The sequence below is a fragment of the Ambystoma mexicanum genome, chromosome 4p, assembly GCF_040938575.1.
Source record: "Ambystoma mexicanum isolate Mex_15411 chromosome 4p, UKY_AmexF1_1, whole genome shotgun sequence".
Taxonomy (NCBI): Eukaryota; Metazoa; Chordata; class Amphibia; order Caudata; family Ambystomatidae; genus Ambystoma; species Ambystoma mexicanum.
The window spans coordinates 830,462,981-830,477,999 of NC_090927.1; the positions used below are offsets into that span (position 1 = coordinate 830,462,981).

Here is a 15,019-nt window from a genome sequence, read left to right on the forward strand (position 1 = left end):
AGCATACTTAAGAGGCCCAGGAGCGGTGGGAGCACGGGGGGCACCCCGGAAAGAAATTCAAGATCCTGGGCTCTGGGCCAGTCTGAGACCACAACCTTGACCACTTCAAGGTCACCTTTGTCATACTAGCCCCACGGCCACCAGGGGGCAACCAACCCAGGCTCTAAAGGGGACCTTGGCCCCTGCAGCGCACAGGATAGGAGCATCTCCTCCTTACGGAACAACTGGCCATAACCTGGGGTCAAGAGGAACCTCAGAGGCCTGGTGAGAAGACCCCCCCCTCCCACAGTAAGGTGCAAGCAGCACGCGCCATCACCCGGCAATGTTGTGCAACAAGCCCAAGGAGGCCAGAGAGGGGCCAAGATCACAAAAAAAACAGGAAGGGACCCTCCTAAAGCTATGGAGAAAGGAGGGGGAAGCGCCGTAGGAAGAGGATCCAGCGGTGACAGAGAGGCAGGCGTCAGAGGAACCCCCAACGCTCCCACAGGGGCAAGAGGTCACAAGCGAGGTGCTGCAACAGTGCTTCAAGGCATTCAGTGACCAAATGACAGCTACCCCTTAAGACACAATTAAGCCTAATACGCACAGAACTTGCACAATCCCTGCAGGAAATCAAAGGCAACATAGTTGAATTGGGTGACAGAGTTGATACAAATGAAAACGCCATTCAAGAACTCACTGAAGACACCCGGAAGATAGATGGATTAGCGGAGCAGCTGGCAATAGCGACACAACCTGGAGCTCCAAGGAGAGGACTTGGAGAACCACTCGAGAAGGTCCAACATCGGGGTGAAGGGACTGCCAGAAAGCACGAGCGAAGCCGACCTCAGGGAAACAATGCAGCACTTGTTCAAAGATCTGCTGGACATAGAGGCTGGGGGAGAAATGATCAGAGATAGAAGTTACTGCGTGGGTCCACAGCGAGCAGAACCCAGGGCCAGGGCAAGAGAAGTGGAGATGGCTTTGCAGCGATAATCGATCCTCCAAGCGGCGAAGAAAGCAACTCCGATAGAAAGAATCCCTGCTCTTCGGCGCCCACGCACCCCGGACCACTCTGCGAGAGGTGCCCCGGGCTGTGGGAGTGCATGTCTGGGATGCAACCATGTCAGGCCCGCGGCTCTCCCTCCGGCTGCTCCGCTGTTAATGATCCTTCATGCCCCCACTCACAAGCAGACACCCCGGCCCTACATGTCCCAATTCACACTCAAATGCCCCATTTCCCCCTCCAAACACATGTTTGGGATTCAAATGCCACCTCCCTCCCGACCCACATGCCACCATCCATCCCTACGAACCCACACAAAGACACCAACATCTATCCCTCGATCAAGAAGGTCCATCTCTCAGAGCCACACTCATATGCTTCACCTCTACCTCCAGACTCATTCAGATGGCGCCATCCACCCTTTCTCTATACCCACAACCGATTACCCCATCGCTTCGATACACATATGCTCCCACCCCTCCCATAAACCAACATCCTTCTCTCTAGACATGCATACCCCATCCCTCCATTCACACCCAGATGCCCCCCTTCCTTCCCAACAGAGTGCTCCAGACCTCACTCAGATCCACATGCTCCATCATTCCCTGAAGTGCCCCCATCATATGCCCTGTCCCTCCATTCCAGATCAATGATCCCCCATGTGATCCAGACTCCACCAAGATGCCAATCCCTTCCTCAAGACACATACAATGATGCCCCTTATCCCTCCTTGATCAATGAACACCCATCCCCCCCCTAGACCCACAATGTGTCCTAAGCCTCCCTTCACACCCACAACAATGTCCCCATCCCTCCAGACCCACACCCATGTGCCCCATCCCTCCCCCCAGATGCACACACATGTCCCCATCCCACCCACACCAGGATGCCCCAATCCACCCTCCAGACCAACAGATGCCCCATACCTGTTCCAGACCAACACCAGTGTGTCACCATCCATTGCAGACCCCACCATCCTGCCCTACAGACCCACACCTAGATGAACCATCCCTCCCCCCAGACACAGACCAATGTCCCCCATCCCTCCCATCAACCCACACCAATGTGCCTCATCCCCTCCCTCTGGACCCACACCAATATGCCCCATACCTGTTTCTGCCCAGCACCAATGTGCCCCTATCCATTGCAGACCCACACCAAGATGCCCCCAACCCTCCCTCCAGACCCACACCACTGTGTCCCTATCCCTCCCTCCAGACCCACACCACTGTGTCCCTATCCCTCCCTCCAGACCCGCACCATTGTGTCCCTATTCCTCCCTCCAGACCCGCACCATTGTGTCCCTATCCCTCCATCCAAACCCACACCACTGTGTCCCTATCCCTCCATCCAGACCCACACCACTGTGTCCCTATCCCTTCCTCCCGACCCAAGCTGAACATGATTTTTAAGGTAAATGTAATTTTCCGCTCCCCATCTCAACCTGGAGTCTTGCCAGAACATTTACGGTATCCCGAACGAAATGCAAATTGTATTGTCATCCAGCGCCTTCCCGTTCCCGCTCTGAAAACCGACTAGGGACAAGACGAAGTCGAACGCTCCAGGGTCTTGCAGAAACGTTCCCGATATCCCAAAGAAAATATCCACTTGCATCGGCAGCCACAGCCTTCTAGCTTCCCAAATCCTGCTCAGCACTCACTGAAAGTGCCCCGGGACCATTTCATTGCTCCACAAAAATCACAATGATGACGTGGAAAGTCACGTAAAGAAGAGTGGGCGGGCTGTTGCTATGATCCGTTTTTCGGATGGGAACTAGTCGCTACTGTTGGCATAACGTTGCAGGGAACGTAACGTGCTTGAAGTAACCTGACGAGGAAGGGGTGGTGCGTTTCATGGGTCAGTTTCTCGAATGGGAACTAGACACTACCCTAATGCAATGGCAGGCTTTGGGGCCAAGTGTCAAGGAGCTGTGTGTACTGTGCTAATTCACAAGGTGCTTATCACAAAATGACAGGTAGCATGGCGCGGATTCAGAGGTCACCCCAGCAAAGCAGCTGGAACATAGTGAAGCACCCAGTTGCACACCGAGTACAGGTGCTTAGGTGCGGAACAAGGGCAAACTGACCAAGTCTGATTTGCTCAATGGTGTACGACGTGCAGCAGAGGGGTCCCTTGTACTGTCAGAGGGTGCCTGTTGCCCAGTATAATGGGGAATTGGGCACAGGTCTATAAATTGGCATTGTGAAACAATTGCTATGCAGTTGGATATTGGTATCCCAGATCTTTTAACTGTCATCAGAAAAATCAACTGTGCCCCTATCTGCTAAGGCAGAAGCAACAGATTTCAGAACTACGTCTATTTCTGGAGTGACCTGTAAGCTTGCTCGTTCTAGTGTTCAGTGTTTACATATTCAGAGAAGGCTTATATGCACTACTAACTCATTTTTTTTATTGTCCCTCCGATTAAGCTATCATTACTAATTACTTTTACGGTAATATGACATTTTTTAAAACTGCACATTCTTGTTGCTCTGATTACTATCTATATTTATACAAACATGTTTTTGTTAATTAGTAGACCTCAAACAAAATCAAGTTTATCACTTCCACGTCCCAACACTTCTTTTTAGGCACCAGCCTCCATGACTGAACCTTTCCTTCTAATGTAAAGCAGTGGTAGAAATGGAAAAAAGAACTAGTGGTACTGTGGCAGAATCTAAAAATGAGCAAGACAGGACCAGGTGGGGCTTGACATCTGATTTGCAATCTACAATGGCTCTTATTGGTTTGTGGCCAGCCCAAGTCAAAAAGGAAGATCTTCCTGGAATCATTCTTGAGAAGCCATCCGGAAGTAGGTGTATAGGCTGAAATATTCACATGAGATCTAGAGTTCTCAGAAACTACTGCAAGAGAAGTTCTGATTACTTCCAGTGATGATCTTGTATTACTCCAGGATGACCCCATGACAACTTCAGGATAGGTGGGGGGATTACTCCAGGATGACCCTGTGACAACTTTAGGATGGGTTTGAAATTGTGAACGATTATTGCACACAACTTCAGGAGGATGTTGCTTTCAAACGATTTAGGAAAAGGGTTTTGATTCTTTGTGTGCAAGATGGGTGGTATTACAATAGGGTTAGACTTATGGATAGTGTACTGGAAAACATGGAATTTGCAGCTGTTACTTGCCATCTTTTGTCACGACTCGCTCCCTTCGCTCCCGTTCCCACCACTTGGGGGCATGATTTGGGGTATATTCCCTACTGGACCTTTCCTCCGAACCTTATGCTACGGTGCTGTGATGAATTGGGAGCGCTAAATACCTATTTTCCAAGCTACTTCCCTTCCGGATCCATTCCAGGCTTTTGGCAGCCAGCATGCTTCTTTAACCAAATGACTATGCTTCCCAGAATGCCTGGCCCACTGCTCCACCTCCACCCTTGCAGGACAAGGTTGGGTGGAGGATAGGCAACAGCTGTGGCTGCAGGTGCAGCAATCAGCACACCTGAGGCGTGTGCTCGTTAAGCAGCTTTAAAAGCCTCAGTCTTACTTCAGTCCAGCGCTGGTCATCGTTTGCAGTGTTCCTGTTGTGACTAGTCCCTTGTTCCTTGTTCCTTGCCTTTGTACCTAGTTCCTAGTTCCTATTTTCTTGTTCCTCCGCCCTGAATCTCGGATTCATCCGCTAATTGATTTCTGCTCCCTTGATTCCCTTTTTGTCTTCCTCTGTTTGCAGGCAGCATTTCTCAGTGCTTTCCCTTTTAGATGCAACCCAGTTTGTCTGTGTTCTATATTTCTTTGACTCTGTCCTTTGCTGCTGTAAACCCGTATGCCTTAGCCTTCCTCTTAGATTAGCTTCCTGTCTTTTCCTTGGAGGGGTAGGGAGAAGTTTGCATTGGTTATTTCGTTTTTTCCCTGCTCCTGATCCTTACTTTCTATTGGGATCCATTCCATGTTTTCCATTGCACTTCTGCACTTATTTCCCATTTGATTATTAGGCGTGGTGTGCGGTTTTAGCTAGCTCCTGTGTGAATGCTTATGTTTTCCTCACTAATTTGTAATCACTATTCCAACTTAGGTATTTAGTTTTCCTCCCATTGCTGTTCTAGCCTTTCGGGGTCCCAGTTTCATCAACAGGATTCGTGGGCTAGCTGACATTCAAGAGCTTTATCTCGTCCTCGTGAGTACAGTTCTTTAGTTCCCTTATTTAATACCATCAAGAGTGTTAGTTCACAGATCCTGTCATTGCTTGCCCTCCACGTGGGTTTAGCGCTGTCAGTACCTGTAACAGCAATTGGGGGTAAGGCGCTTGCCGACTTTCCTCGCGGTCAGGTGCTTAGCCCACATCCCTTTTCATATATTGGTTTTGATGTCACACTCTATTTGCACTCCTGGGTTCTAGCATACATGAGTCGTTGTTCCTGTGTGCACATTTCCCTTGCCATATTCGCTGCCTTTGTACTCGCCTGACTAATCCTGACATCTTTGCTAGAGCACTCAAATGTTATTAACTAAGGTTTGCTGATTTAGTATACAAAACTACAAATCCACCCCACAATGTCACGAACTAACCTCTAAACTCCCTCATTTTATATCTCACCTCTAGCTAACATGGCATCACACCCAATAACCTCCCACAATTACAAATCACTGCACTAAAATAAACACTTTCAGTGACCTTAACAGTATCCGTTAAAAGGTCTACCTGCATGACAAGACTGCTGATCACTTCACAATATCACTATGAGCAGCTAGAAATTAGTTCGACCATTCACCATACCCACGAAAACATTAGTTGACCCCCAACAGAAATCCAATAGCACAAAAACATGTACCATTACAAGTTGGCACCAACCTACAAATTCACCAGATCAACTATAATAGTTCTACACACAGGAGCACTTGCAAGTTGAGTTTCACAGAGCAGCATGTGAGCTACAATTACATTGTAGATTAGTAGCAGGGGCTGACGTAGCAATCAACCTCGGTTGTGGGGATGTTCCAATTCCATTGTTTTTTTTTTTTTAAATAAAACCATAATCTGAAAGATTGCAGAGATGTGTGGTAACGTGTAGGTGTCCCTTCATTGTCCATACAGGCATGACCGTCATACTGTAGCAAGAACACACTGTTAAGAAGACATGGTGATAGAGTTGAGCTTGTCAAATTAGATCTGTCCGACAAAACATTTGTAGCAGACCACTGACTGGTTACTTTATAGTCCAATATTTTGCAGTTGTTGCACAGCTACATCGCTGGGAACTGCAACATTACACAGACATCTGCCAATTGAATGCGGTGTCTATCAATTGTCCAGGTGAAGTAAGAGGCAGGAATGAAGAACACTAGCCAGTTTTGGAATAGTCCGTTTTCACCCATCAGCTTTTAAAATATAATTCTCTTTTTTTTTTTACTGCATCTTCTTTTTCTACATTCCACCAGTAACTGCTTTTTCTTCTTTCTTTTTAAAGCCTCAATTATACGCTTTTCGTTATTTCATCAAATGTTTCCTGTGTCTTAATACGGTTTCTTGGCTGCGGGTATGAAAAAGGCAAGTTGAAACTTCATAATCTGACAATCAATACAACAAACATTTTGCCTGAGCTGTACACTGGGGTGACTCCCCTTAAGCGTGACCCTATCCGCCCCCTTGGAGTTTTGCTTATTCTTACTCTCCTTGGCGCTTTCCCTCCCTCCCCATACCCACAACTCAGTGTAGCTGAACACATAAAAGTGTGTATGGGTACATACCCTTGAGAGTGCGCTGTGACCACTATAATTTATAAATGGTGGCAAGCTGCGTCACCAATTCCACAAGGTCTACGCATAAAGACCTTGAATGAATAGGACAGAAAACTGGTATTTATGAATCACTCTGTACCTTGGACATCCTAGATTGGTCCCCAACCTATGGAATACATTTTCAGGATTGCATCGAAGGTTAAAAAAAAAAAAATAATAGTTTAGGAATTTCGATTTGGGGAACCAATCCAGGATTTCCAAGCACACCTAAAGACTTTTAGCACAACGCGCCAGCCATTGACATGTCTCTCAGGACTCAACCCTTTATTATCAATTACTACCAGAACATTTTTCAAGATATTTTCACAATCAACTTCCAAACCTGGTCACCATACCAAGTGTTCAATTTCAAGGTCTTCAAGACGGCTAAGGTCGAAACGTGCGTCGGCTGAATTTATGGGAATAAATTCACCTACAGATGAATAACCCGATGATATTGTTTTACTTTCATTCGAAGACTGTATACATAACTTTAAGGAGGTAGAGTGCTTTAGAGAGTTACTCTAGAGGAAAGAGATGCTGTAAATGAGGTGGGCATTGTGTAGCATTCATCTCTAAGTGTGAAAAAAGGGAATGACTCCGCATACCAAAGTCAGATGTACCCTCCTCCCCCAAACATCACATAGATGAACAAAACAAAAAAAAAAAAAAAAAAAAAAAAAAAAAAAACACACACACACATTGCTTACCTAACTAGAAAAGCATGAATGCCTTGAAATCCTTTACTTCACGTATTTCTCTTCTACTTTCATCGATACCCTCTATCAGCAATTTCCAATTAATTTCACCAGGAATTGCTAAGGCTCAAGTTCCACATCCTTTCAAATGTACAGAGAATTGTCGGAATCAAAGAGTGCCATGATGATTTGAGTTACTGTCTAAAAGAAGAAAGAAAATATGTAAATTTAGTATGTGCCAAGTAGTTGTGAACCAGGTCTGTACCTAAAACCATTAATTTATAGTGCGCTTGCTATGGATGTTCCTGCCTGATGTGTCCCGATTTATGAGTGAAGCGTCTCTTGGTGCTTGGTTAACTTCCTCCAAGACCCATTGTGACTTTAACTGGTTGCATTTGTTCACAAATTTAGAGGTGGGTGTTCTGGAGAGGCAATACATTCTTGAATGCAGAGCTCTTGTACCTAAAATGCTGCAGTCATTTTGTTGTGCGTGTCCTTTAAAAGACAAGCACATGTTTCAGTTTCTTAAATGTAAATATCAACCATAGAACCCCAGCTTGAAGACAGCAACATTTACAGGAAATAGGAGGGTATGCAGGGACAAAACCCATGACCAAAGTGATCTTTACTAGGGGAACAAAAAGTAAATATTACACCTTAGCAGGAAGGCCTTTGCTAATAGGAGCCAGGCACCATCCTCCAGAAGGGTCAGAGGTCTCCCACCCCCATAAGCATCGCTAATGTGCAATAAATTATGCCCCACCGCTTACTAGTGCATCGCTCATAGCAGTGGAAAAATCTGGCAAAAAAAATAAACCAAGCCATGGGTAAACATTGCAGAGGCATGGTTTCTCACACATGCACCACGGCTGGATACATGTAGATAACCTGTTACGTAGAGGGTCGGGTGCCCCTATCTGAGGAAGGCATGGACTATTTGTGTGGAACATTGCAGGGGCATTGGTGCAGCAACAGCATTAAAGCCAGAGAGGGGAAGCCAGTAGGAGCATTTATCCCCTACTTGGCAACAGTTTTAAAGCAATCAGCCTGATCAGTAGAACAGTCATTGTGTAGAACTGGGAAGGAGTCGCCCCACCCACAAAAAGGGGGCGTCTGTATGCTGAACAGCTAGGGCGCCTTATGGCAGAGGCCTTCAAACTTGGTGGCCCAAAGGATTCCAGTTGGTGGGGGGCTTGAAGGATTATGGTGACTTTTTAATAGAAAATATAAGCATTTGTGGCGGGTGGGCAGAAATGATTTTACTCAAAGGGGGGGCTCAGCATAAACCGGCTTGAAGACCACTGCCTTAAGGGACTAAAGTGATCTCCCACTTCTCAAATAGCAAAGTAATTCACAGCAGTCCTTTCACGCCCAGGTCCCAGGTCAGAAAACTCCCGCTTCTGCACCAGTCCTCATACACAAGGCTGCTGAAAAGTCCAGACAAGCAAGAAAATAGCCCAACATCATCTAACAAGAATGAACTGGTCCCATCATTAGAAAAACCATTCACCCCAGATCATAAACCATGATCAAAAAAGATATTTTCAAAATTAATGACAGGGATCACTATCCCTAGCAAGCATTCAATAAAGTTTACAGGCAAACTATCTTCAATTAACTGCTGAGGTCAAGTGGTTGGAAAAAAACAAACCTCATTCAAGGGGCAATAAAATCCCTCCGGGAACCTCATCAACCTATATAGAGAATGTGACATAAGTATAACTAGAACATGCAGTAATCCAGAATCCCTGAAACTTACATTTGTATATATTAAATCATGTAGCGATTTCCCCAAAGTGTTCAACAAACTAAACGTAGATGGAGTAGAGCATGAGTCATGAGGGGAATTAGAACATAGTGCCCTGCGCATAAAAGCTTGCACAACTAGCCCTGCTGTGAACTGAAAAGGCAATGGAAAACGGGGGTAAACAAGCCATCTATGTGCCCTTTAAAAAAGCTCTGCCTCGCGGGTATAGCATCCGTAACTTCCAGCAGTGAAAAAAATAATATTCAAAAGCATTACAATACAAAATGAGTCTTTGAATGCCAGACAGTTTGCTTTTTATGGGGGGCAGCTTTACAGAACCTCTTTAGGGGTGCTTTGACCTTGAACTTCACAGAGTACCTGCCCTGTACGCTTTTCACATTACAAAAATCTCAGCAATCTTCCCCAGCTTGAAAAGGAGGGGGGTGGGGGGGCGTTGAGACTCTCCTTTAATGCAAACTCAGTTGCTGGACAATTAATGGATGGCACTTTTTTTTTTTTTTAGTTGGCTGGTGTTCAATGGCTTAAGTGAAAGCAATGGTCAGGTTCAAGCATTGTTAAGAGAAATAGATGCGGGGCATCTGTCCACTGTTGGTTAGAGGAGTCTTTCTTTTTTCTTCATGAAAGCTTGGATGGCCAATATCTGCAACCATTCTCTGTGCGCAGAATCACAACAGCAAATCTAAGCCCAAAGCACCCTGTGCCACTATTAGGTGGAACGCAGGAATCAAAGAACTCATTCATCAGGGCGTTTCAACCACCCCCAGCCCGAGACTACACCTGGCGGTGTGTGCAGCACACCCTGTACCAAACAGCAGCTCAAACAGTCTGCCACACACTTTTAGCCAGCCTTCATGCGAGCCAAACAAAACGGCCACTTGGCACCCTGCTTCAGAATTAAGCAATATTAAAGATGCTGCGAAAGTCACACACTCTTCCCACAAGCCACACATCAACAATCTCCAGACAAGGGAAATCTATGCTAGCGGGTGTCTGTGCACTGGCATGCAGCTGTCTGAGCAACTTATTGAAAATCGCAAGCATTGTGCCCTCTATATACAATACACATTCTCACGGGGGCTATGCGACACTGCAATGTTCTTAAGCAGACAGTCAAATCTTGAGTATCGCTCGGTCCGTGCAACAAAGTACTGGAATGATTTTGCTCGTACCCACTGAAGGTGCGGTCATGTGCACAAGTTGTACATGCACCGTACCGGACACATAGCAACATCGCACACAAGGGCACAGCAAGCACGTTGTTAATGGACCACTTTAAAGCAACCAGGGATTTTGCAAAGGTTGGTTTAGTACATTAAGCTTCTGCCGTTTAAGCCCACACGTGCACTGTCCCATAGGGACCAGGGAGGATAAGTGCTCATCGAAACTACCAATCAAAATAGATGTACAGCCGTGCCAGCAATAGGTTTTTTGCCCTTTTTATCTTGATAACAAGATAAGTCACTCTACAGGCAGTGGTCTTCAAACTTGTTTGACCCCAAGCCCTCCCTAAAAAAAAGGGACCTGGTATGGCCCCTCTATCCACATGGACTCCAAAATGTTTATCTGCCGTAGAAAGGTGTCAAATGGAGGTGTGGGTACCAAACAACATTCTTTCAAAATCCTTGCTTGCAATAGAGGGCAAATATTTGTAAACGCAGCATTCAGAATTTTTTGCTACAGGGGACATGACAAAGTATATTTCGATAAGTATGTCCTACGTTACTGTAGGAAATAAATAAGTACAAAAACTTGATTACCATCAATGCAGTCACTTGCAAGTTAGACAGTGGCATACTGGAGAGCTAGTGTGAAGGGTGGGTCTGCCTTTCAGCAGCCAGCCATCACTATTGGGTTCAATTTTTGCAATAGCCAACCACAGGTTTTCTTCCAGCTTTGACCGATATTTAGTCTTTAAGGCTGCACAAGTTGAAAACCCAATCTTGCAAAGGTACGAGGTGCTGAACGGTAACAGTACATTGACTGCATTTGGATAAAGGAGGAAACTGCATTTTGCCAAAATCCACCCAAGGACAATTTTTTAAATTGGCTCTCCAGTAGGCGGTCACTTTGTTAGTTCCTCCTGGAGGTGTATTGGGAGGAGGCCAGCCCCCTGCGTCCGATAGGAAAGGCTGAACCACTCAGTCATTGATGCTACAATTGTCCTCTGGAAAGCACTTTTGAGAGTGGTTCAGGCCAGTGTGAATCAAACAGAGGCTCTTCTTTCGTCTGGTCTAAACCCAAGAGAAAGCATCTCACTTTGTTCCAGAGATCCTAAACACAATTTAAAACCTTTGCCCCTGGAGAGCAACCTGACCTCCATGAAACAAAGCATCATGTTCAGCTCCCATTTCTGCACATAATGTGGCAAACAGACGGGTTCTTGTGCGGTGCATCTTAATAAAATGCAAATAGAAGTCAGAAACTCTGAGAGTCCATTCCCCATATTGCGCACAGGCAAAGCTTCCCGGGGGATCACGCAGTGTGTCCACAATATATGTGGAGCTACTACCCACACTTTTGCTTTTAACTCAGTTCTAGCACCAGAAATTGAAGGAGCACCATCCAAGCAAATACCAACACACGCCTCCCACTTTAGGCAATGGGAATTTAGGAAGTAGTTAACAATGTCAATGACTATAGATGCAGTTGCTCTGCCCTGAATTGGTTTACAAAATATTTCTCCAATATTTCAAGCACAATATCAATTCTGTACTGTTAGAGGACAGGTCAGTGATGCGGCGGAAAATTGTGGTGTCAGACAAAGATACTTTTGCATTTCTCTGCTGCACTGTCACTAAGCATTACCCAGTTGACAGTGAGAATTGTTGGCAGAATTACTCCGCATCTGTAAAGGGCTTTTTTCCCCCCCAGATAATGTGTTAAGAAGCTTCCAAAGAATTTGCAGGTACTGAGGGCACGTTTTAACAGGGTCTTTTGCTTGTGTATGCCTCGCAGATGCCGTACAAACCAACCCCTGCTCTTTTTTGCTAAGGATTTGTTTCCAAATGCGCCTTAAGTGTTGGCTTCAGGCTTGCTAATGCAGTGCCACAAACCACACACTGCAGCTTAACTTGTCAGCACTGCGATCCATGTGAACCCAAAATGCCAACCCGCTCATTAACGTGTCAATCGGGGGGGGGAGGAGGGAGACTCCCGAACCTCTAATTTCCCCCTCCCCCCCAACACATGCATTTTACCAACATGCACACACACAGTCCAAAACTCACCTCTGCCTCCTGTGACGACTCTGCTGGGGCTTACAGCGCCCGTCAGCCCCTGCGCGCACTCATGTGCAACAGGGGTTTGACAAGTATGATAGTTTGATTTAGAAAGACCGCTCTGTGCGGTCACAGAGCGGTCTTTTTAAATCAACCCTCACCCCCAAATCAGTACAGTGAAATTTTCACTTAGTACCAATGATCCATCTAAAAAAGGAGCCCGACTGAAAACATTGCAAACCCCCACGTTAAATTTTTATGTCACGTTATTTTTTTTTAAAAACCATTTCAAGTTTTCAAAAATTAAAAAGATTTAAATTGACAACCACCACATAAGATTTAAAACGAACCATGTGAAAAAGCTGGAGGGGGGTGGGGTGGGAGGCGGAGAAAAACGATACCATGTGAAATGCTTGGGGGGAAAAACAAACTCAGCAGAAATGGGTCAGAACTGCGGCTTGGATTAATACAAGTCTCAGAACACTCCCTGTTCAGATCGTGAAGTTCTAGCTCAAATTTTTTGTTGAATTGTGGTCCTGGACTAGACCACAGGGCGGCGAAAACCACACCTGGATGCACATTGCAAAGGGCTGATATAAACCCTACACAACCAATGTTACATAGGGAAAAGAAATCCTTGCCTGCGTGACTGGGTCAAGTGCTTCACTGGATTTGTCTTGCTGGGACAGAGGTGGTTAGGTTGACATACAGACGCTTGGAGCGATGCTGCTGCAATGAAAACAGTTAGTCAAGGATACATGGGTCTACCTGCGACTCCAAAAATGAGTAGGGGTTAAAACCAGCTCTTGGGTGTAACGCATCAGCTAGTAAGCAGGACGTACCGCTGGGAAACCAGGAGAGTACAGAGTGTACTGTAAATGCAACTCCCATGAGACGTGAACTTTCAGTACTGCCCCAAACAGGACATGAGAAAGGAACAGCCTCAAAAATAGGTTTGAAATCCCTGATTGCGACTCCTACTATACCTTTAAAATTACCCCACCATCACCCACAGCAAAATACAGTCGTTTTAAAAAAAAGACATGCTTACCGTCGGGAAGTCCTAATACAGATGTCAGGATTTTTTTATGGTGTTAAAGCTAATGGGGACTTTGTACAATAAAAAAATATTAGACGTACGAGATTGAACGTAACAATATTTGCGCACTACACTCTAGTCGGCACGCATCCTTCCGTGCACACAAAAGGGACCTAGGGTGCAGGGTCCAACCGGGAAATCTCCAAAGTTCCCTATAGGCCAGTCCACCCTTGCTGGCTGAGACAGCAGTCAGAGCACATACCTGAAAACGTGACTCAGTCACAGAGACAAAAAAAAAAATAATAATAATAGAGCGAGCGAGCATCAGCTTGTTATGTTTTACCCTTAACAGTTGAGATGTCCAGCCTGTTGACATTACAATCATTCATCTTACATAGAATACGACAATGTAGTTCTTAACTCACCAAGCCAACTTTCGGAAACATCGAGTAATAGCCATGTAGCTACTGAAGTTAGGTGACCGCGCTGATGTAGCAGCAGACTGACGCGGCCGCCATGCCAGACACGAGGGCCCCTGCCTTCTCTGCAACATATGGTGCCACATGCAGGCGAAGGCCTGGCACCCACAGCAGGATTATATACATTAATTCCACTTTAAATCACTTCTATGGCAGCGGTGCACCCAATGTACTGTTGGTAATGCAGTGATTTTAGTACATCAAGGGATGCATAGACATGCGCTATAGTAGATGGCTCCCAGGGTAGCTCTGCAGGTTGACAGACCATTGCTGAGACTGTGTTTAAGGTTGAATTTAACCAAAACAATAACAAATATTAATACAAAACTTTTTAAAATCGAATGGCTTTTTGCAATTACTTATAAAAAAAAGGAAGTGCTATAAAATGTGTTTGGCCAAGTGATGGGTTGGGGAATGTCTGCCTCTGTTTGGCACCCATGAACACAGTTTAATTTCCTAATAACTGCTGTCAGCAGAATGGAAGCAATTATTTGTAAACATGACATCTTTATGAATATAACCTATGATAAACAGAAAAACTGTATTGGTGTGGTGCTCAGGGAAGGAACAAAAAAAATACACCTTTTCTCAAAGAAAACTAGTGAACGCAAGTTTCTGCAGCATTTTTGAGTTTGGAAATTACTTTTTGCCTTTCAATGTGTAAAATGCACATTTGAACAATAATGTGTCCTGCATGTAGGATGCCTGCTTTCAACAGTGACCACCCCCACTCGCCACAGTGATGTTAATGGCCCATTGATTTCTGTGGTGTCCCTTTCAGGACACAAAAAACAAACTGGATGAACAAAACAGAGCCAGCAAACGCGCGATTGGCGGCTGGGGAAAGGAGCACTGCTTAGATTAGGTTACCGAGCCCCCAGCTTCACTCTGCAAAGCTGTGGACTAGGTAAAGCCTGGTCATGGCTGAAGCAGGCCGGGTCCCGAGATCCGGCACGAGATGTCTGATGCCGGATCTTGGACCCGGCCAGCGCCGTCCCATGGACCAGAGGGGTGACGAGGCAGAGGAACAGCCAAAACAGGGGGGAACCTGTGTTTGATATCTGGCTCCACCACGGCAGATTGCTGGAGAG

The 15,019-nt window shown here is 45.8% G+C and overlaps 1 long non-coding RNA gene across 1 annotated transcript; it reads right to left on the minus strand.

Annotated features, from left to right (window-relative positions):
• Positions 1-2,223: 2,223 nt before the first annotated feature.
• On the minus strand, positions 2,224-13,525 carry LOC138453499 (uncharacterized). Its single transcript, XR_011260442.1, has 3 exons — positions 13,462-13,525; positions 7,437-7,625; positions 2,224-6,479 (listed from the first exon to the last, which is right to left on the minus strand). It is a non-coding gene; the product is annotated as an uncharacterized lncRNA (long non-coding RNA).
• Between the last annotated feature and the right edge of the window lie 1,494 nt (positions 13,526-15,019).